This window comes from Fistularia commersonii, chromosome 19, assembly GCF_037954325.1.
Source record: "Fistularia commersonii isolate RoL2024-O1a breed Wild chromosome 19, RoL_Fcom_v1.0, whole genome shotgun sequence".
In the NCBI taxonomy this organism is placed as follows: Eukaryota; Metazoa; Chordata; class Actinopteri; order Syngnathiformes; family Fistulariidae; genus Fistularia; species Fistularia commersonii.
The window spans coordinates 3,031,087-3,048,688 of record NC_141302.1 but is presented as its reverse complement, the minus strand read 5'-3'; the positions used below and the strand labels follow the sequence as shown (position 1 = coordinate 3,048,688).

The window sequence follows — 17,602 nt, the reverse complement described above, 5'->3', positions numbered from 1 at the left end:
AACTCTGCTTACCATACTTTAAGATGGATAGAAGCACATCAAGGACTGGTGTGGCCAGTTGTCTTGATGCAAGACTGAGACCCTACCAGGGTGGAAGAGGTGTTGCTACGTTGGGTATCCTGGAGGAGCTGCGCAGTGACTAAAGGCTGAACTGAGGATCAGATGTTCAGCAAGGTCTGTCTGAAGCCAGGCCTCAAGGAACCCTGCTGATGCCACTGCACCATCAGTGAAAGGTTTGTGGAATGATTAAACCGCACTGGCACCATCAATCTTGTACTCCTGACCAGCCAGCAGCAGCAAGATTGGGACCTGGGCCTACCAGAGAGCAGTTCAAGAGTTTACAGTGTACCACAGCTGTCCCTGTTCTGGTGAGACAGCCATGGACTTGATTGTTGGACCACTAGACCGACGTGAGGTGGGAGTTGAGCTTCGCATGGACAAACCCAGGAAGGCGAATGAGGAGAGCAGCTCCTTACCTACTTCAGTTCTTGTCCTCCAGCCACCAGGAGAGGAACTACTGCCTCCATGCTCAAATGTTCAAGGTAACTTTCCCTCTGCCTACACGGTGGAGGTCTCTGTTCAAGGCTGCAACACCAAGTCGCACTGAAGAGACACAGCCCATGCTCGTAAAGAAATACCAGTGGACTTCCCATTGAACATGTGGCCGTCATCCAGTTCCTAGGACAGGTAACACTTCCTAGTTGCTATGGATTATTTTACTAAAAGACAGACTATTTGCACTCAGACCGGAGCGCCACTGAAACTGTGGAGCACTTGGTGGAAGAGATGTTTTGCCACATTTAGGTGTTTGAGGAGCGTCACAGTGACGGAAGTGGAGCCTCACTGTCCAGCGAGGTCTGCCAGTGGCTGGACATAAAAAAAAAACCTGGACGACAACTGCACCCAGAGAGCGACAGGTTAGTGGAGTTACTTTGCTGCACAAATTGTGATCCCAGCAGCCACAAGATTGGATTTTCCAACTATTGCTGGTTATGAGTCAGTCTACCCAGCTGTCTTTATGTTTGGACATAACCAACACAAACCTCTGGACTTTGTTTTTGGGGACCCCCCCCCCAGCCAGTCAAACTGAGGTGGGAGTTGAGCCCTCTGTGGATGATCTCTATCCTATGCACAACCTAATCAGGCAAGCCCTGTTAAAGTTAGAGGAAGTATGGGGTGGTCCTGCACCAGGACAGACTGGCACCATATCAACCATTGACCCTAGCAGAGGCGCTCTCTCCCTCCACACACCCAGATCACTAATGTCCCTTCTTTTTGGACAACTCTACCTGCAATGCAAATGCCTTAGTGGTGCTGTCTCAGGAAGGGGTGTGAGGAGAGTGCTGGTGCACAGGTGTCAGCAACTCTCAGAACTGGAAGAAGGCAACACTCACAGAGGGAAAAGGGATCTGAAAGTTCGGTGGGAGGAGGTCAGGGAAAGACCAGTTGGGGTTCAGAGCCAAACGCATTTGGAGATTCAAAAAACAGAAGCCAGTTTTAAGGATCCCTTCCAGCTGGCTCCTGGAGGAAAAGAGTGGCAAGCTCAAAAGTATCACGGCGCAACTCGAACACCATGTCAAAAAGCAGTAAAGTGACCTGCAAAGGAGCGTTCCCTTCTGAACACAAGGCTATGTACCTTGGTCTACACAACTGACAGTGGAGTTTAACCTCAGTGAAGTCATGGAGTCCCCAACAAACTAAGAACTGCCCCACTGTACTAAAGCTGCTGTGGTACCTAATGAGAACTGCCTGGAAAAAGCAACTCCTTCCATTTGACTGGCAAAGAGCAGTAGCAAGTTTCATTTACAAGGACACAAGCTCAAAAGACTGGCCAATTCTGTGACTTCACCTACTGCGAAGGAAGGAAAAATGCGTAGAAGGAAAAATCTTCCCCGTCTTAGCCACAAGGATACCAACTACCTGCTTGAACGGCTATGTCAACACAAACTGCCAGGAGGCAGGAGTACTAGGATTCCTAGGATGTGTAGAACACTCATGATGATCTGGGACCAGATCCCCAAGGCAAGACCTTGCAAGCTCCTATGGATCAGTCCCACCCCAGCAGGTCTTCTACACCATGGACTTCTTCCACATCCCCACCTGCGTCACGAACACTGAATCACCGTACTTAATCTCCAGATGTGATTTTTTCCCCCCCAAAGGCTTTCACCATTGGATGGCAGTGGCTTGAAGTAGGAACTGTGGTGGGGTGAGAATCCTCATCAGGGCAAGGCAAATGATTGGAGGGCTCAGCCTCTCACCTAGTCAATCTTCCCCCACTGAGGAGCTACATTCACAATGTCACCAGCCTCCTCCAGGCTGCAGCATGCACATCAAGACTGCCGAAGGGAATGGTCGAGCTGACCTCATGGGCAAGGATGAAGATCAAGTCTCATAGCCTGTTACTCAAAAGAAGAGTCAACCAACCTTAAAAAAAAAAAAATCCCACTCCTATCAGAGCAACCCATCAAAAGCCTGGGAGGCTTGACCAAAGAATTAAGTAAAGCCAACTCCAAGGAAGTACAAGGTGTGGTGCTGCTAGTTGACTCTTCACTGGAGGGTATTGTGGCCCCTAAAAAGGAGTGAGATACCTTCATTAACCATGATGGAAAAGCCACCTCCTTTATTCAAAAGTGGTTGGGGCAATCGTGGCGTCCATGTGACGCTGGTCTCTCTGGAAAGAACACGCTACTGCAGTCACTACAGTTGTGCTACATGCAAGAGAAGACCAAGTTGGTTCTCATGTGAAGGAGTCCACAGACGAGTCAGTAAGAAACACCAAGGTTCTAACTGACTGCCTGGACAGAAGTTGTCCAACTTGTTAGACTGTTGAAACACTGGGAGATCATGGGCTGAGTCCAGGCAGGAAGAGCAACCCCAGAATAGGGAGAGGTACCACACCTCTGGTCCAAGGCCAACCACAAGGAAAGGAAGTTGTGGTGGCAGAAATAAGGATCAAGCTTGCTCCATGATAAAGGCTGTGTTGGCAAGGAAGCTGGTCAACCTTGGAAGGAATCGTGAACTGGAACATCAGTTGGTCGGATGTGTGGAAGATTCCGCAAGGCAAGACTTGGTTTCATCAGCTTTTCAATCTATGCAATGCTTCCCTGCCCTTGAACCTTCACAAGTGGGATCCAATGCTCCCAAAATAAGCCTAAAGCACATCTTGTTAGGCTGCAGGACTACGCTCACTGGTCGCTATGGCTGGCACCATCACCAGGGCTGACAAAAGCTCACCAAAGTGCGAGAGGAGTGGAAACAGGGTAGCAAAGTGCCATCACCAGCAGAGCCCCCCCCCCCCCCCCCCCCATCTTTGTCTTGGAAAGAACAAGGAGAAGCACCAGGTGGAGAGAAACAATGGGGCCTGTCTCCCCTGACCAGGACTGGAGCATGAGGGTTGGCCTTGACAGGCACCTGTGGTTCCCTCTGGAGCTCACCACCACAGACATGGTTGTGTTGTCAGTCAAGACAAGAGCTGTGCACCTCATCGAGGGCACAGTACCAGTGGAGGTGCGGATTGAGGCCACCAGCAAAAGCAAGAAGTAGACCTGTCTCCCTACTACACTTTCTCTCAAAAACTCTTGAGGTGCAGTCTTTAACCAACTCTAACTACCTTCACCACAAAAAAAAAAACCTCCTGGACCCTCTTCAGTTCAAAGTAGGTCACTCGACAGAGTCGGCCCTTCTTGTAGTGTCACAATCACTGCAGGAAGTGAGAGCGGCCTCTGTTGTCTTTGCTTCTACTTCTTGACCTGTCAGCTGCGTTCGACACAGGCAACCACCCTCAAGGGTCTGGGGGTCACAGGATCTGCACTCCATGTTGGCCTCCTTCCTGACAAGTCACTCCTTCCAGGTGACATGGCGAGGGGCTGTTTCTGAACCATGCAGACTGTCTACTGGTGTTCCACAAGGTTCAGTTTTGGGCCCTCTTCTTGTACACATCGCTTGGTTCTGTCATTCGCACCCATGGCTTCTCTTACCACTGCTATGCTGACGACACACAGCTGCTCCAGTCCTTCCCTCTGTCAGACAGAGGTAGAAATCCGAATTACAGCTTGCCTGACATCTCCGATTGGATGGGAACGGACCATCTGAAGCTCAACCTCAAAGATGGAGCTGCTCTTTCTCCCGGGGAAAGGTTGTCCGCATAGAGACCTGGCAATCACCATCGACAACTCTGTGGTAAGGCCAACCACAACTGTGAGAAACCTGGGTGTGGTCCTGGACAACCAACTGTCATTCTCAGCGAACGTCACAGCAGTCGCGCGTTCCTACAGATTCTTCCTTCACAACATCAGGAAGATCTGCAGATTCCTCACAGGGGATACAACGCAGACACTCATCCAGGCTCTAGTCATCTCTGGTCTGGACTACTGCACCTCCCTCCTTGCCGGTGACCATTAGGCCGCTGGAGCTTATTCAGGAAGCAGCAGCCCACCTGGTGTTCAACCGTCCCAAATTCTCCCACACAACTCCCCTTCTTATGTCCCTTTACTGGCTCCCGCATCAAGTTCAAGACCCTGGTGCTCTCATACCTGGCAGCGCATGGGACAGCTCAGTCATATCTTCAGGATATAGTCAAGCTACCCGTCCCCTCTGATCTGCCACCTCTCGGCCACTGTCCACCCCATCACTCAGAGCCCCTGCCCGCTGATCCAACCGGTCTCGGCTCTTCTGAGACTTGGCTCCTCAGTGATGGAACCAACTCTCAGAAAAGGTCAGAACAGCGGAGTCGCTGACCATCTTCCGCCGGAAGCTGAAAACTTACGTCTTCACCAAGCACTACTCCACTAATCGCACTTAAAAAAAACAAAACGAAGAAATGTATGTATGTTTTGAGATGGCTATTTGGTAGAGCGGTGACTTCTGAATCACAACTACTCGTACTTTGGCTCGTCGTTTGCAGCCCAGAAGTCCACAAAGTGTACCCCTTGTTTTCGGATGGGACCGCCACACAACCATGGAGTTAGTATTTGAACCCCTGCACGGAGGCGAGATGGACAATCTTTCAATCTGCAAGAACAGCTTGAAGCTGCAAGGCCAATGGACCATGACTCTTGCTGTGATGGAGAGGATTTCACTCCCACGGCCCAGGTGCAGGGGCTACAGCTCAGAGGAGGTCGCAGATGTTGATCAAGAGGAACGGTCTGGTGGACAACCTCACCACCATATTAACCACTGACACTAGTAGAAGGTGGGGCAAGGACCAGACCCGGCTCTGGGGGGTCCACACTGTGGACAGACCCCTGCAGCTTCCCACCTCATGTCAAGGATTTTCAAATTGATGCTAAGCTAACGGGACACGCTCTGGTCTCGGACCAGGTTCGCAGCCCAATTCCGCATGAGACAACGGAACCTGATCAGGAGGGTCCAGAAGTGGAGTCAACGGGCGTACAAGTCACTGACGGCAGCGCTATGTATGCCGCAAACCCGTCTACTTTACATAGCAAATGGAAACGACGCTAGAGGTGTGCGTTCGTGCGCGCACGTGCGTGCTTGCGTGCGCGCGCATGTGTGCGCAGTCAAACCGTGGTCAATGAAGCGTCTCGCCCCCCCCCTCTTCCAGCTCCATTCACTAAAACTCCCCCTGCCGCGATTTCAATTTAAAGGATTCCGTGATTTCTCACGCGCACACCGCATCTTCCTCCGTGCGTGTCTTCACGGTGGAAGGACCCGCAACCCCCCCCCCTTTTTTTTTTGTTTTTTTTTTTCTTTTTTTTTCTTAAAGTTGAGGGTGTGAGCGGAGGGGGCGGAGGCGCCGGTTCCTCCGTGCGCGCCGCGGGAAGAGGCTGGAGCGGGCGGGCTCCTCCGTGCGTGCACGCGGACGAGGACGAGGAGGAGGATGGAGCTCTAGGAGCGGCGAGGCGGGAGGATGACTCTGGTCTCCGGCGGTGAGTGGATTATTGTTCTTCATCGCCAGTAGAGAAAGACTCCTTTTTATTATTGTTGTTATTATTATTATTAATATTATTATAATAGAAGGGATTATGTTGCGTGTGCGTGCGTCGCGTCCCCCCCCCCCCCCCTAGCCCCGGTTCGGACGGTGAGTTTGAACGAAAGGGTGACGGCGGTGGAGCGCGCGTGCGTGCGTGCGTGAGAGCATCCGGGATTAGCGTTGGAAAGGTTGGGGGGGCGTGCGTGCACGCGTGCGCGTAATTCCGGACTAGGATTATCGCGGTCGATGGCGCAGGATGCGGGTCCGGGGTACCGCAGTGTTAAGTTTGCGGTGCGGGAAAGTACTACCTTCCTGCCGGGGAGCAGTAATCTATTACTCGTGTACTCCGTTACTCAAGTGTTTTTGAGCTTGCATTGTTTGTAGTTCGAATCCCGACGTGTGTGTGTGTGTGTGTGTGTGTTTTTATTTTTTTTATTTCCCAAACGCAATTCGGTGTTCCGGTCCACGACTCAATCCGAGAGGGTGTGGCTCTCTCACTGTGTGTGTGTGTGTGTGTGTGTGTGTGTGTGTGTGTGTGTGTGTGTGTGTGTGTGTGTGTGTGTGTGTGTGTGTGTGTGTCACATACCGGAAGCGTTTTTCCTTTTTTTTTTTTTTTTTTTTTTTTCAATGGACGTCTCCATAATCCTTTTGCCTCCAGGGTGGGATTAGAGCGACACAAACACACACACATTGAATTTCACGTGTGTGTGTGTGTGTGTGTGTGTGTTTTAATGCCCAAAAAGCGTCACCTGGATTTCCTTGCTTCTAATTTGAACACCTTGGATTACCGCGCATGCGCGTTGATTTCTCATCAAATTCGCTATTTAATTCAAATTCCGGCTCACTTCCGGTTCGAGTCGCACTATAAATCCAACCCCGGCGTGCAAATCACATGACTGATGACAAACAGACTGTGTGTGTGTGTGTGTGTGTGTGTGTGTGTGATCCTTCAAAATAAAAGCACCAACTGGACACCAGATGAGAGGTTTAAAAGCTTTCTTTTTTCTTTTCCAAACCCCCTCCATCTTTCTCAATCAGCCCACACAAATGGAGCATGATTGTAGCCGTAACCTGATTGGCCGGTTGTTTAGACAAATTGGCTTGTTTGGACACACACACACACACACACACACACACACACACACACACACACACACACAGACAAAAATGGCTGTCCTGCCTGAGAATGCATTTTATGGCTCTTTTTCGAAGGTGTCGCTGTTACGATTGGCTGCTGGGAATGATTGTGATTTATTCCCTCCTTCCTCCTCTTCATCACTTCTTCCTCCTCTTCCTCCTGAAAGGAGGAGAACCGGCTCCGCAGAGGAGGGAATAATAACCGTTGAGGGCGCGATGGAATCCAGACGGAAAATAGATTTCCAGGGGAGCCCAGCAATTCAAAACGGGAGTGTGTGTGTATGTGTGTCACATCACTGCAGACATTCATACACTGATAAAACCGGAGTGTGTGTGTGTGTGTGTGTGTTTTTTTTTTCTTTCTTTGTACTGGAGCTGTGTGTGAGGTGTGTGTGTGCGCGCCTTTCCAAGGTCCTTGTATTGAATTAGCCTTTCGGCTCCGAGGTGTGTTTAGCGTTTAATTTCCACGTTCTTGCTCTCTGTGAGGTGGAACCGCAGCTTCTAAAGTTCCCCTTCATTCTGGACCAGAAGGTTCTCCACGTTGGATCGTGAACTCCGCCCCCAGGCCGGTGGGGGCGGAGCTATCTGACACACCTGTGGCGGCGAAGTGACGTCGCTGGCCAATGGCGACCGATGTTTCTTTTCTTTTGTGTGTTTATTACTATGTAATTACACGGTAATAGCACGGTAATGCACTTTGGTCAGTCTGATTCCCAGAAAAAGCGACATTCGGGAAACGTCTCTGCAGACTCAGCTAAGAGCTTTGTTAACATTTTTTTTTTTTTTTTTTATAAATGGATTTCTCTCGATCGTTCAACCACAGCGTTTTTTTTTTTTCTTTTTTTTTTTAAATCCGCTTAAAGTTATTGCAAGAGACGGATCAATTCGACGTGTGTGTGTTTGTGTGTGTGCGCAGTGCTCGACGGAGTAGCCTGTTAATGTAATCAGATTACACTTGTCTGTAAAGCGGTAAACCTGGGGCAGGTCGAACGGGGAAACCGCCTCCCTCGGGATTTATTTCAATTTCTTTTCTTTTCAATGAAATAACTTCACGGACCTGCGTATTAACAGTGATCAGTTTTTAGTCTCAAAGTCTGCGCCTCCTTTTGCTGCGCTTTTGCTGTTGTGTAATAACACAGTCATAGCGCAGTAATGACACATAACACTTTTTCATTACAGGAAATGTGTGTGTGTGTGTGTGTGTGTGTGTGTGATGCGCTGCAATGATCACAAGAACAATCTTCTATAATCCCAGTTCACCCCGCTGAGACTATAAATAGAATTGTGTTTTTCTTTTATCCTGCACCCTAATCCCTGCTTTCATGACCTGGCAGCACAACAGCCAATCAGAGAGCTGTGTTTTTTTCAACCTCACACACACACACACACCAAGGTATCACACACCTGTGTGTGTGTGTGTGTGTGTGTGTGTGTGTGTGTGTGTGTGTGTGTGTGTGTGAGCGGTGTTTAACTTCTATTCCAGAATGTCTCCAGATGCAGATTAGAGGCTAATCAGGAACGCTTAGCGTGATGCTAACAGGATCTGGCGGAAATACTTTTTTTTTTTGTTTTTTTTTTTCCCCCAAAAAAACCGAATAATCAGATTGGTTGTTGATCGGCCATCTTGTATCGAGTCCTGGACGGCGAGCGCCGGTTCAAACAGGAAGTATGTTCTTGTGCAAAGTGCGCCCCTAGTGGCGAAACATGGAACTGCAACCGTGTCTAATAAAATGACTATAATCGTAGAATTGAGTTTTGTCTTCAGACGGCCGCATCCATGCACGCCGTCGGCCATCTTGTCCGGAACTTGATCGGCCGCCGCTTGGCAACCGCGGGCGGGCCCCGGATACCCGAACCTCCAATGAGAGGCTGCGTCTTTTGGACGTTACCTACCCACACGATCAGGGGTCTCCATGGCGATGACCCCACAGAAAGTTCACTTCCTGTTTGGACAACTCTATTTAAAAAAAAAAAACAAAACTTTCCACCAGACCCTGTTAGCATCACGCTAAGTGCCCCCGACTAGCCTCTAATCTGCGCTCTCATCCACGCCATCACCCACCCAGCCGCCATTTTGATTCTTTTAGCTGTTAATCAGTTTTCATATGACGATGAGGAACCTAAAAGTCCATGCAAAAACGTTTAAATTTGTTTAAAAGCGCTCCCTAATCTCTTATATTATGAAGGAACCGGCGCTATGAGCTAATAGTTGCCCCGCTCTTCGTCTTGCAGGCGCTCCGATTAGCTTGTTAAGCCCTGCGTTCGCAAATGTGACATGAAAACTTTTTTTTTTTCATGCGTTTTGTAAAAGGAGACAACCGTTCACGGCGTGGAGGAGCAACGAAAAGAACGCCGTCTAAGTCTCAATTAGTTATAACAGTTATACCACTGTTGTAACACTGTTATTACACCCTTCACTTTAAAGTCAGCAATTTGAATAATGGCGCTTTTTATTAATTGGTTTTTATTTTTTCTAAAAGGAAGACGAGGAAATAGTATCGTATCTTTGAGAGTTGTCACACGCACACACACACACACACACACACACACACACACACACACACACGGGTAGATGTTTTCCTCTGAGGTGATAATGTAGCACCGCTACTGCTCTCCCTAGTGTCCTTTGGAAGCTGGCGAGAGGTAAAAGTGTGAATTACATCCCATTTGGCCATCCTTGTGTACACACACACACACACACACACACACACACCTGTCTGCTAACGGCTAACAGCTAGCAGCTCTCATTTTCACGGAACACCGTGCACGCTGCGTTCTGGCGGCATGGGAAAATCAGACAGGTTGGTAAATCACATGATGTACCGGTTACTCTGTGTGTGTGTGTGCGCATGTGTGTGTGTGTGTGTTTGTGTGTGTGTATGCGCGCGCGTTCACTTAGATAAGAGCTTTAGCTATGAATAGCAGAATGTGAGTATTGGAGATTACGCGTGTGTGTGTGTGTGTGTGTGTGTGTGTGTGTGTGTGTGGACCACGGGTCAAACCCACTGTGTCATCACGCCGTGTTTGTATTATATTCTGTTATTAAACGCTGAAGTTTATTTTTAATATTTTAAAAAACTCACCCAATGGGGGACAAGTTAGTCGGTCGGTCTCCAGCCAATCACGGACGAGGCACGTTTTTTTTTTTTTTTCTTCCTCTTCCCTGTGGCGTCAGGGGTCTTCCGGGCGGTTTGTTTTTCTTGACACACCAGCAGCAACGTCAGCGAACGCATCAGGACACACACACACACACACACACACACAAACAATATCACAACAATAGCACTTTCAACTTTCAAAATACATATTGTATTGCCTGTTTATATATTGTATAGTTATTTTATCGCCTATCTGTATATTTTATATATATATATAGTCTATTTTATAGTTTTATATTTGTAGTGTCCAGGACTACAGATGGAAATTAGCTATGAGCTATAATCTGGTACAAACATCTCTGCCTCTGTGCTTAATGTATTTGTCCTAATAAACTTCTAAACAAACAAACACACACACTTCTCCCGCGTCGCTAATTTATGCTCTGGAGGTTAAGCGACCTTAAAGGTGTGTGTTAAATGTGTTTAATGCTTAATGTTGTCATAGTACACAAGGCACGAGATTCGAACACACACTCACATCGACAGCCTTCATGTCCTGGAATTTTCGTGTTTTTTTTGTTTTTTTTTTCATTGCAATAAAAGGAGCTCGTGTGTGTGTGTTGCGTTCGAGTGCGCGTGGCGGCGTGGAGACCTTCTGCAATTCCCCGATGTCATTTGTCAAGGGGCCCAGGGAGCCCACTGTAGTCCCGCCGCATAAATTCAATTAAGCTAACGCGATAAAGCGTTTGGCGAGCGGCGATCTCTGAGCCGGCGCCGATCTCGCTCTCTTTTTCTTTTGTTCCCTTTCCTCTCCGCGCACTTTGGCCTCGACACGAAGGGGAAGCGCTCCCTCATCCTTTTATTACACAGTTGTTCACAGATCATGTGTAATAACATAGTCGTTACACTGTTATTCCACAGGAACAAGCGTCTTATATTGAATTTTTTTTTTTTTTTTAAATCCCAATCCCTTCCTCGCCGGAATAATCCATTTAAAGTTGAGATTACGCGGCGGGATTCTGAAAGTGGGATTCAACCCTTCCTCTCGGTGCCTTATAAGAACCCACACACACACACACACTCACACTCAGTGGTCCGCCGCCTTCTCCTCGCCTGTCAATCATCCTCGCTCCATCGTCCCAGGAAGCTCCAGTTTTGAAGGTTCCTCTTCTCTCACCTCTCGCATCCCATAATTCCTTTTTTTTTCAATTTTTCTTTTCCCTCACCTGCCCTGTTCTGTATTCCAGAAAAATCTGATGCGCGAACACACACACACACACACACACACACACACTTTTTCTGGTTTTGACGGGCTTCAGGGGGATTTTTATGTTCAACTGCTGCTTGACAGGTGTGTGTTCGTGTGTGTGTGTGTGTGTGTGTGCTGTTTACACACTGGCGTTTACATCTTTATATGTTTCTTTTTTTTTCGTTCTCACTGTGGAGGTCGGTGATACATTTCTCTGCGCCACGAGAACGCCGGCAGTGGCAGGTGCCGTCCCAGTCAGCAGGGCGCTAACGAAGTGTGTGTGTGTGTGTGTGTGTGTGAGAACACACGTGGGTTTGTTAGCTTTGTGCACAGTTAGCAACTTGTCACGCCGCCTTGTCGTCCTGGCCCGGCTGATCCCAGCCTGTGGTCCGATTCCGTTACGGTTAGCGGCTGGATGCTAACGGCGTATCGGAGATTAGCGTAAGCGGCGAGCTAAGGCGACAGGAAGCGGGCGCGCGCCTGCTGCCGAGGTCATCCAAGATGGCCGAAAGACGTCGGTGGTATTTAATCGCGACCTTGTGTGAATCCGGCAAAGCGGCGTGCGGGGAGATCGGTGACCCCGACGACCCCCGGACTTCGACTCCGACCCTCTTCCTGGTCCCGGCGACCGCTTTGCCCTCGGGCGCGGCCATCTTGGCCGCCGTCCCCATGGACGTGCAGATCCCTTTCTGTCGGTGACATTTGCTGTCAAAGATGTGCATGGGATTTTTGTTTACTTCTACACACACACACACACACACACACACACGCAGCTGCATGAAGGGTCTTGGCGCGTCAGCCTCACCCTGATGAGCCGTGGCGAGAGGTTCAGCTGGGGTTTTTTATTTTTTATTTTTTTCCCCCTCATGTCCACATGCGTCCAGTTTTTTTTTTTTTTGTGCACGTTGAACCCCCCCCCCCTTTTTTCCATGCATGTGTGCACACACACACACACACACACACACACACACACACACACGCACAGGGACCGCTGCTGTATTCACACATTCCCCATCATGTCTTAATTTACCTTTATTACTACACTGTTATTACACTATAGCTGCACTGCTATTACACCTAGATTTACCCTTTTTGGGTGATGTATTCGTACAAGTAGAAGGCCAGGTGATCACGGGTCACATGACCGAGCAGGACAGCAGTTGCCGGCATGACTCCTTTTCTTTTTTTATTTTTTTTTCTATTTTTTTATTTACATTTTTCTTCCTCTCCCCTTTTAGGGTCCGCACAGCTTTGAATGTCAGCTAGCGTTAGCAAGGCGTGACTCATCGCCCAGGATCGGGTGGAGCCCCTCCCTCCCCTCGTACCTAGGGGGGGGGGCGACACACACACACACACACACACACTGAAATGACACTGATTTGACTTTTCAAATGAATGGAGCGTGAAAACGCCATTTAATATCGACGTGGTAAATGGTAACGACTGTTCCGGTAATGACTATGCAATTCACTCACATCTGTCGCAGGTGTGTGTGTGTGTGTGTGTGTGTGTTCGCTCAACCCCCCCAAGGTCACACAATCCTTTTCCCTCCCTTTCTTCTCATGGAGTGTTTGCACGGCGGCTCCTCCCCTTCCCCAGGAGGGCGAGGGCGGCGAACAAACATGGCCGTCCTGGGATGAACACGGTTTTGTCATTGCCTTGCAAATGTGGGGAAAAAAAAAAAACACATGTTGACATATCAAACATTCGTTTTAGCGAACACGTAGCTGCAACTGCAGCGCTCAGAGTACCAGAAGTATTCGCTAGAAGATCTGGAACCTGTTCGCTGAAGAGCGCAGGAGGCGGAGCTAATAGCTTTTTAAGTTCCCACATTGTGCAGATGTCATTCAAACACTAGCATTTCATTTCATAACAGTACACGACAATTTTTCCTTTATCATACTATTGTGCACTCCTTACCTCACTTGTTACTAAGACACTTATAGTTTATTTTATTTCTAATTCTGCCTTTTCTTTTTCTTATTTATTACTGTTATATTTTCTGTAACTCTGGCACAACAATTTCCTTCAGGATTAATAAAGTTTATCTTATCTTAGCATTGGCTATTTCAAGCCAAAGCCAACAGAGGCTAAATCGGCTAGCAGCTTAGCACCCCCTTCCATGGTCTCCTAGTGGTTCCTTCCATCCACTGCTAAAATTGCCTGAAGTTACTTGAAGTAAGCGCCCGTGTGTGTGTGTGTGTGTGTGTGTGTGAGGGGGGTCTTCCCGGGTGAAATGCTTGGCCGCCGGCCCTCTCATCTCAAATAGCTGCGAAATAGTTGTCGGGGGGTGGAAGTGGGGGGGCTGCTTTGATTCCCTCCGGAGTCGGCGCGGCAACCGGCGTGAAAGTGGACATGGATGGAGATGATCGCGGGTCCAGGTGCACTTCAAAAAGCTCCTCGCTTCCATATATATATTTTTTTTTATGTGCTTACGGGTCCTTTCATCAAACGGCTGCGTACGTTTCCCCCCCCCCGGGGTGGATCAACCCTCCCCCCCCCCCCCCAGACCGTGATAGTGGTACGCTCCAGTCCATCACATCCAGGTAACCTGCGTTTCAACAGACATGAACTTCCCCCTCCGTTTTCCTGCATTGTTGCATAATCAACTTTTTTTTTTTTCGAGCAACTTGCTCCGTTTCCATCGGTCATTTTTCCCCCCGCTCTATTTTTATTTTATTTTTTTTTACCCGGATGCCGATTGGCTGGTTTCCGCGCCCGCCGTGACTCAGCCTCCTGTCGCAGCCGCTTGCAAGTTCGCACAATTCGTCCTTGACGGCGCCCTCCTTTTTCAAAAGAGCCTTCTTATTTTTTTATTTTCCTTCTGCTTTCCACCGAACCTCCGCAACAGTTTTCCCGTTCCGAGCTGAGCGGTCACGTTCTTCGGGAACGGTCGTGGTTTCCGAGCCAATCGGAACGGGGCCGTCAATCCGTCACCGCTAACAAGCGAGCGCAGAATTCCCCCTCCGCTGCCCGCGATAAAAGACTGAACAAATATCAACCCAAAGCCTTTAGATGGAAAGAAAACGGATGGAAGATAAGGTCAATAAAGCGAGTTTTCGGGGGGGTTGAAGAGGGGAATACAAATGAACCAAATGTGACGGAGAAGGAAGGCAAATGAAAGCAACGCCATTTCTGAACATCCCAATATCTTCCCGGGAGAACTCGAGCATCTTCACAGGAACTCCATGTTGTCGGTTTAGCTAATAACTCCGAGCTAAAGCGGGATAACCTGAGTTTCCGAACGTCCCTGAGCGCCAACAGATCGGCCCGTGAAAAGTTTTGAATGGAGTGATCAAGCACACAGATAAACTCGTGTTGTAGCATTGTAGCGTAGCATCAGTGGTGTTATTTACATCATTCATGGTTGTGTTCTTCTGTAATAGTGCTCTTTCAGTAAGCTCGCCCTCATTATGGCTCCCCAAAAAGTCAAAAGGGTGAGCGATAGCGGCGTTAAGAAGGAAGGAAATAATAGCTAAAGCTGAGCGCGGCGTTCGTATTAAGGACCTCGCCAAATGCTGCGTCAACAGCTAAGTCAACCGTCTGTACATCCTGAAAAACAACGATGCGCTAAAGACGGCTAATGTGACTGTAGGGGCGACTGTTAGCAAAGCAAAGGACTCTAATATAAGAAATAGAAAAGTGACTGTTAGCATTAGCTAATGCTAGAAGGCTTTACTTTTGCTGATTTAGTGAATTAAACAGAGTATAAATGCTGGATAGAAGAGAAAGAACACCAGAAACACAACAATACTTCAGGATATCTTTAAATCCTTGTTTTTCTTTTTTTTTGTTGCCACAAATAGACCCATAAAAAGTCTTGAGGATACAGTTTTTGGGGCTGGAAAAGGATCTTTGGGGGTTTACATTGATAGCGAGTGGAGTTGAAGAATAAATTTAATTCGTTAGATGATGTTCTGCTGTCCTCAACCTCCTGGTCCACAGGAGAAGATTACAAGCCGAGCGTCGTCTCCCGGTGAAGCCAGAAAAATCGATAGTCTGAGAGTAAAACCACAGAGGAGCCCCTCCATATTTACTGCTAGCGGGTCCACTTTCCAATCACACACACAAACACACACATTTTCACCTCCTCCCGTCTCCAAGGGCATCTGGTACCCGGCGGGGTGAAGATGGACGGACTCAGCGGAACTTCAGATGTATCTTGATGCTCTTACCTGCCGCCGCCTTGTACTTTCACGGCCTCAAGGTCGGGCCGACTCGCATGGAGGAGGGCAAAAAAGATGGCGTCCAGAGTGATGTCATCGTTGTTTCTCGTAATCTTTCAGGACTCCGAACGCAACCTGGATGATGCCAGGAGAAAACGATGTTAGAGCGCTTAAATTAAATTTAAAATTAAAATTAAAATTAAAATTAAATTAAATTTAATTTAATTTAATTTAAATTAAAATTAAAATTAAATTTAGCGGATGGAAGGTACTACTAGAAAACGGTGGGAGGGTTGCTAAGCTGTTAGCCTCTGTCACCATTGACTTGAATTGGCTGATGCTAATGTTTTTAGCGACACAGTCTTTGATTGACATCTGCACAGTTTGGTAACTTCCTGTATTAAGAAGGTATTAGCCCCGCCTCCTGCGCTCTGCAGGGCAGTACTTTCAAGGTACTACTGCGTTCCAGAGTACTTCTGGTGCACTGAGCTCCGTCGTTTGGTGCTACATGTTAGCTTAAATGAATGTTTGTCAAATGTGGGTTTTCCCACCTTGGGCATCCGTCGCTCTGCAAACTGACAAAAACATGTCCATCCCAGGGCGGCCATGTTTTTTCGGCGGCGTCGCCCTCCTGACATTTGACATTTGACCTCCGTCTTCGGGCGACCACGCCGTCGCTGAACGCCGTTCCATGAATCTTCATCCCCCCCCTGTGGATCGTACCATCTGAGAGACAGACAACTTCGTCCGCTGCTCGCTAGGGTTCGGTTTTCCCGTCCAAAACAGCGAGTTGAGACGTGTGTGAGTGTGTGTGTGTGTGTGTGTGTGTGTGTTTTGAAACATGGCTAACTTCACCGGAGCAACATCCAGCTGACTTCCCTTTACAAAAACTTGTGTGTGTTGGGCAGAAGCTGCTTCTCCTGCCAAGTTCTGGGCTATGGCTCACTGGACGATGAACGCTCACACACACACCACACACACTTTCTCTCCTTTCCAAACAGTGACCCCAGCTGTTAGCGCCTGTTAGCGCCTGTGCTGCAGACAGCCGTGTGACCGGACACACAAGCACCGCTTGTTTTCGGTGCAGTGAAGCGTCCTGACCCCCCCCCACACACACACACACACACACACCCACACACACACACACTCCCACTGGGGCTGCCGCTCTGCTGATGACAGATAGCGAACACTCGGGCGAGTGACTCTGCAGTCATGTTCCGCCTCTCTCTTCATCAAACCTCAGCAGGTCGTCTTGCACTTTCCGTCCAACTGGGGCGGAACTAGCGGGTTAGCATAGCATTAGCGGCGCTAAATGCGCGTCAGCACCTGACGCCCAGCCTCGAGAGGACGAATGGCTTCCTGTCTCCATGGTTGGAGGATGACAGGGTGGATGAATCGTGTTCCTGCATGTGGCTGTGTGATTGGTCCAGGGTGAACTCCGCCTCCTGTCCAATCACAGCTCTGATTGGCTCCCCCCCCCCCCATGAGACCCTGACTGTTGGATGAGAATGAATGAATGAATACTATGAGTTTGGGAGTTTGACCATATTCATGTCAATGATGAGATGAGATGAGATGAGAACAACTTTATTAATCCCGAAGGAAATTGTTGTGCCAGAGTTTCAAATAAAAACATAACAGTAATAGATAACAGTGGAAAGGAGGAAGAATAAGAAATATAATGAAATATAAATTGTCTTAGCTGTTAGCGGTAACTACAAAGATTGAAGATTCCCTGCGGCTGAGGGAAGAGGAATTAAAAAGTCTGATAGCCTCAGGTAGGAAAGACCTCCTGTGGCGTTCAGTGGAGCTCTTTGGTGGTATCAGTCTACGACTGAAAGAGCTCCGACAGGACATCAACGTGGCATGCAGGGGGTGATGGATGTTGTCCATGATGCTGAGGAGCTTCCTCATCATCCTCCTCTCTGAAACCTGCAGAACAGACTCCAGCTCAACGCCCAGGAGGGATCCAGCTCTCCTGATGAGCTTGTTGAGTCTGTTGGTGTCAGCTGTCTTG

The 17,602-nt window shown here is 48.6% G+C and overlaps 1 protein-coding gene across 2 annotated transcripts in view; it reads left to right on the top strand.

The window, feature by feature from the left end:
• Window positions 1-17,602, top strand: part of htr2cl1 (5-hydroxytryptamine (serotonin) receptor 2C, G protein-coupled-like 1) — a 70,779-nt gene that overhangs the window by 10,302 nt on the left and 42,875 nt on the right. The window contains exon 1 of one of the 2 annotated variants that reach the window (XM_086165722.1): window positions 5,690-5,891. The exons of the other annotated variant lie outside the window; for it this stretch is intronic. The gene's annotated coding sequence lies outside the window, so the exon portion shown is untranslated. Of the gene's footprint in view, window positions 1-5,689; window positions 5,892-17,602 lie in introns of those variants that run through there. 2 annotated transcript variants of the gene reach the window in all.